Source organism: Pinus tabuliformis, chromosome 3_1 (genome assembly GCF_031772625.1).
Source record: "Pinus tabuliformis cultivar Carrire ecotype Pingquan chromosome 3_1, CPIR1, whole genome shotgun sequence".
Classification (NCBI taxonomy): Eukaryota; Viridiplantae; Streptophyta; class Pinopsida; order Pinales; family Pinaceae; genus Pinus; species Pinus tabuliformis.
The window spans coordinates 801,824,986-801,830,727 of NC_142301.1; the positions used below are offsets into that span (position 1 = coordinate 801,824,986).

The 5,742-nt window shown below is 39.6% G+C and overlaps 1 pseudogene; it reads right to left on the minus strand.

Moving 5' to 3' along the window:
• Window positions 1–284: 284 nt before the first annotated feature.
• Window positions 285–2,483, minus strand: LOC149189876 (NAC domain-containing protein 54 pseudogene; annotated as a pseudogene).
• Window positions 2,484–5,742: the final 3,259 nt, after the last annotated feature.

A 5,742-nucleotide genomic window follows, 5' to 3' on the forward strand; every position in this document is an offset into this window, starting at 1 on the left:
CACACCTTTAAATCATTTCTGGCATTGGCAGGGGATGCCAAAATGTAACTTGGGCTGGAGTCATCCAGTAGAAACTCCATCCACTGATTAAGAGTAGCACTGTTATCAGTTATATCATGCAGTCTCTCAAATGAAGTTTCTGATCGCAATGTAGTATCTGCCTGGATGTCGACCTTTTCCTAGTTCACTTGTGGGTAGCTTTTGTCTGACAGATCTTCAACAACATCAGGTTTGGTCATCTTATTAGAAAAGGAACTATTCATTACTGAAGGAAAAGCATTCCTCTATATTGGTGGTTCATTCGAGCTTCCAATCCTTGGCTCTATTCCATTTTTCTTGAAAAAACGGCATAAAACAAAAGCATCCTATAAAAGTAAAGAAAATCATCATCAAGGGTTGCATCAAGGAATTACTCTAACAATAATTGAAGCAGACAACAGAATGAAATTTTCGCAGTTGAGTGCCTTGATAAATGGCATAAGGATATCGTTAATTATTTGATAGAACTAATTCAGAAGAATACTGGGGATATGATAGCAGAAATTAATTGCAAGATATAGCTTAGGCAGAAGGATGAAAACTTGAGAACAAAGCCTATAAACACTGTTGGTCACTGAAAACCACATAATGCATAGATACATCTCTTAGCTTGGCACATTGACAAGAGAAAATAATACTAAACAGATCAGTGACAAATCAAGGCTATGATAATTGTTGAAGAATAAAAGACCCAAAAAAAAAATCTTGGTAATGGCAGTTGCTTGGAATCTCAGTCAAAATCATTGTGCCTAAGTGTGAGCAAGGATGATTCCAACCTCCAGCTTAAACTAAGAAAAATATTCCATATTCTTCTCAAACACTCTGTTTCTACAAGTAAATAGAATTATTCTTAATATTTTTAAAATCCAGCAGGAAAGGCTACTGAAAATTCTGATTCAAAGAGTATACAAATAATAGAGAGACTATGATTTATGCTTTAAAGTTTATTTAACCCCATTCTCTAGTTTTATAAATGGGCAAAGAAAACTTAATCCAATTCAATCAGGATACCTGAACACCAGCTGCCGCTTCACATTGTGTCTCATCTAGACGATATTCATGCATCACCCAATCTGTTCTTCTTCCCTGCGGTGCACGCCCACCATAGAAGACTAGGGTCTTCTTTGTTCCAATCATAGATGGCTTCGAGCTAATCTTCTTGTCCTTTCCAGTAGCTTTCCAGTAACTAGCTTCAGTGGCCCTATTTGTGCGTGTTCCATTGGGATACTTCTTATCACGTGGACTGAAAAAGTACCATTCTAAATCTCTGTTAGGTAGGAAATACTTATCTGCAACAGGCATGAAAAACGAGTCAGATTTTGAAGTATAACTCTTGTTACATCTAAAACTACTGTCCACGCCTTAAACTAGACTAAATTGCCATACATGATATTTGTAAAAGTTGTCATAAACATCATGCATATTCTAATTCCAGGTTCACATGTAATTGGCAAGGGAAATGGGACATCCGAAATTATATCAGCTTTTCTATTAATATCATGCGTTTTTCAACTAAAACAATTTGCAGGCATCCCAACCTCAACCTACATTTCGTACCTGATATTTTCAAGTGCTTCTATCCCGCACTAATCCAGCTAATGGTTGATTTGCACGCTAAACTCAGACACCAAACATCAATAATAAGATGGTTAATGGATATCTAAGGCTTTTATACCCAAATTGGACTCTATAATTTTCATCAGATGACTATTTCTGATCCAAGAAAAAAAGTTTTGGAAGCTACATTTACAGTATGTTAAAACTGACTCTCACTGATAGTGGGCCAAATGACTCTGCTTTAATGAGGCATCCACAGTCTAAATTAGTTCATACTTAGACATGCATGGCTAGAGTTTCTACATCCTCACAAGAATCAAACTGAAATGCATTAAAAGAAGAAAACTTTAGCATCTTCAAATCATGGCATAATTCCCGAGTCTACAGCCACCGTAGCATCAAAATCAGCGCTTCGACACCTCAGGGAGCCCGCACCCAGACTAATTTCACAAATGAACTTAAAACGTGTGTGGGCTTCCAAATATGGCTCTGTTGAAGCTAATTTCAAGAAAGTCTATCATATACATGCAAACTGAGACTTGAGCAAGAATTCCATAAACACAGAAGAATAAGTTTAAGACACTGGCTGAGCCAAAGCATAGTGCGCGCAGTGCACACAATTTCCATGAGGAAGAAACAAGGGTGCATTAATCTCAGGGCAATATTCAGGAGCTAACTATGCAAAATATTAAGGGACCCAAATATGAAATTGAAATAGCTATGTCTTGGAATTCTAATTTGCTAGGTTCAAACTTATACAAATCAACTTCTGGGATAATGTACAATTCTATCTTACGTCCATGAACTTTTCTCTTCAAATAATAACTCACAAGCTCCTCATCACTGGGATGGAACCTGAAACCCGGGGGCAATGAAACAGGCGCCATTCTGTAATCAAAATCTTTGAAAAGACTCTACAATAGAATGTACAATACATGAATGAAGGAATTGATGGAAGAAACCCAGCCATCAATAATGGAATTTATATCAGTAAAACCCAGCGGCCACAACTGAAAGTTGGATAGGGTGATTTGAGATGGCAAACAAAGTGAAAGCGAACAGTAGAGTTTCTACTGTCCTTCAGTTAATTAAACACCTCCATAAAATCTTACGGATTTTTGGTAAAGAAATATAAAAGGTATGGGATCGACTCCCTTTTGTTACTGCCTCAACATCAATAACCAGCCTCTGCCAAGAAAATGAAGGAACATTTAGAAAACGATACTGAAAATTCAGTTGTCACAACATAAGACATGAATCATTGTGGTTGTTGTTAAAGTCCTGCGACAAGTCAAAATCGTGTTCACTGAACAATCATGGTGAAATGGTTAATTATATATATTTTTAAATTAAAAATAAAAACTCTGATTAAAAATAAAAGATAAAAGTAATAAAGTAATAAATAAAGTTAAATTAAACCCAAAAAAACCATGTGGAACCAAGTGGCTCTTGCATGCAGCAGCGCCTTCTAGATCTTTGGCCTTCAGCTCCAACATTAGCCAAGTGGTTGCCCCTTCTAGATCTTCGGACTTCAGCTCCAAGATGAGACTCTTCATCTTGCTCGGATCCTGCTTATGAAATGGATCTGCATATCCGCCAAGCTTTTGTTGTCTGCAAACACATAGATCTCCTCTTATGAAATGGATCCTCCCTATCTGCAAATATTTTGTTGTCTGCAAACACCACCAGTTCGCGAACGAGGTTGATGCAGAGAATAAATCTAGGGTTTCTAGAGGGGTCAAAATGCTTGAGAGCCAGAGCTTGGGTGGTGAAGAACAGTCTGCATGCAAAAGTGTGGAGGGAAGAAGAACAGAGATGCGGAGATGCCGAGCTCAGTGCACTTCGATTGTAGAAGACAAGTGCAGTTTTCCCCAAAGCTTCATACACGGTGAAATCAGGGTGCTTCAGCCCATCTGCGTTCCCAAAAGGGCAGGACCTTAATACGTGTAGCCGCGCTTTCTGATTTCAGTAAAGCAAGTTACAGGAAAGCCAAGAAAGCCAGCCAGGCTAAATTAAACCCAAAAAAACCATGTGGAACCAAGTGGCTCTTGCATGCAGCAGCGCCTTCTAGATCTTCGGCCTTCAGTTCCAACATCAGCCAAGTGGTTGCCCCTTCTAGATCTTCGGACTTCAGCTCCAAGATGAGACTCTTCATTTGGCTCAGATCCTGCTTATGAAATGGATCTACATATCCGCCAAGCTTTTGTTGTCTGCAAACACATAGATCTCCTCTTATGAAATGGATCCTCCCTATCCGCAAAGATTTTGTTGTCCTCAAACACCACCAGTCCGCAAACGAGGTTGATGCAGAGAATAAATCTAGGGTTTCTGGAGGGGTCAAAATGCTTGAGAGCCAGAGCTTGGGTGGTGAAGAACAGTCTGCATGCAGAAGTGTGGAGGGAAGAAGAATAGAGATGCGGAGAGACGCCGAGCTCAGTGCACTTCGATTGTGGAAGACAAGTGCAGTTCTTGTTTTCCCCAAAGCGGGAAAGAAAGGACCTCTTATTGCAAGCTTCGCTTATACCAATGTGGAAATGTGGTGACAAGTTATATTTTATCCAAAGTGTGGAAAATTGTGGTGACAACTAACTATTGGCATTTTATGCAAAGTTTACTATAACTATTGGCGTTTTATGCAAAGTTTACTATATAGCTGCCACCTCTCACCTCTCAAGTAGTTGGCTACCACCGTCTGCCACCTCTCAAGTAGCTGGCTACCACCGCCTCTCAACTTCTTGCCACCAAACACAATATGAAATTAGTCTTTACCATCTACAGAGGAAGGCTTACCTTTGTCAAATTACTGTATTTTCCAAAACTGCGAGAGATTGTTCCAGATAAATTGTTGTTATGCAGATAAAGAAAGCTCAAATTAGGAAGCTGGAATATGCCCTCTAGTATGGATCCCATCATATTATTGCTGGAAATGTCTATCATTGTCAGTGCCTTCAATTTTTGAGTTCCTCTGGAATTCTTCCCGTCAAGCCATTTTCAAAGAGATTCAGTATGACGAGAGAAGTTAACTTTCCGAGCTCGGCAAGAATCAGTCTGGTTAAAGAATTATGTGAAATGTCAAGCTTTTGCAAGTTGGAACAGTGCCCAATCTCTGCCGGAATGTGCCCCTCAAAGGAATTGTGAAAGAGGAATAGGACTTCGAGTCTCTTCAACATCCCCACTTTTGGATGTATGAATTTACAGCGTAAGTTCCTCAGACAGAACACCAAAGGACACCGCTCACAAACAGATCACAGATCAATACACCAGTACTTTTGACGTGGTTAAAACCCTCAAAGAGGGAAACAATCCATGACCTGAGCCAACGCGGCCACTTTAGGAAATTTATTAATAAAAGAATGAAAATATACATAAGCTTCTCTCATGGACGGTTAACCTACAAATGACCCTCCATGCTCTTTAAATAGAGATCATGGACCAATCGGGTGTTAAGCCATAGATCAAGTGTCGGTAATACCGAGGAGAGAATGAACCATCGGATCACTACATATCGTGACCGTCGGATTGTAAGTTACAAAATGTACATAGTAAAGAAACACACTTTACCTAACTCTATACTAGACCAAGTTATACTTAACTATTTCCTATGTGTCGGAATATCCTAACATCCCCCCTTAAGAACAACTTGGGATAGGATTGAAGGATTTACAAATATGACACAATAGGAGAAGGAAGGAGGCACTAGAGCCTATCCCCCCTTAGTGACAACTTCCTGAACTCCAACCATAAATCGAAGTTTAGTGAACTTCGCCTCTGTGAGAGCCTTTGTAAAGATGTCTGCAACTTGATCATCTGTTGAACAATATTGCACTTCAAGAACATGGTTGTGAATAAGCTTTCTGATGAAGTGCATGTGCAGTTCAATGTGTTTGCTGCGCTGTTGTTGGAATAGATCTTTGCATAGTTGAATGGCACTTTGATTATCACACCAAAGTGTAGTCAGATGTTGCTGCTGAAAGCCAAACTCTGACAGGATCTGACGAAGCCACAAGGCTTCCTTACTAGCTTCTACGGCACCGCGATACTCTGCTTCTGCTGAAGAAAGAGAAATGGAACCTTGTTTCTTGCAAGCCCATGTAATAGGTCCTGAACCAAGAGTGAACACATAACCTGTAGTAGACTTCCGATCAT